General features: G+C 26.1%; 1 protein-coding gene across 1 annotated transcript in view; it reads left to right on the top strand.

Moving 5' to 3' along the window:
- Nucleotides 1–299, top strand: part of plxnc1 (plexin C1) — a 19,213-nt gene that overhangs the window by 2,032 nt on the left and 16,882 nt on the right. The gene's annotated exons all lie outside the window — the stretch shown is intronic.

Here is a 299-nt window from a genome sequence, read left to right on the forward strand (position 1 = left end):
TATTGCCTACACTGTGTTCCAAATTATTATGCATATACTGTTTTTGTTCTGGTTTACCCTAAATAGTCTATATAATTGTAAGTCAATACAATTTTTTATTCCTCAACAATTATATAGTAATCTGGATTTTATTGTTTATATGATGGAAGTGGCATTTTTTTTTCAAAATAACTCAAAATTCCAAATTATTATGCAAAACAGAGTTTCAAAACACTTAATAGTTTCTAAAGGATTGAAAACAGAAATCTGTTGTATTTTTTGCATTAGAGGGGATACTTTTTCTCAAATCAAAGCTATTT

This window comes from Morone saxatilis, unplaced genomic scaffold (genome assembly GCF_004916995.1).
Source record: "Morone saxatilis isolate NCDOM2014 unplaced genomic scaffold, NCSU_SB_2.0 Contig10, whole genome shotgun sequence".
Taxonomy (NCBI): Eukaryota; Metazoa; Chordata; class Actinopteri; family Moronidae; genus Morone; species Morone saxatilis.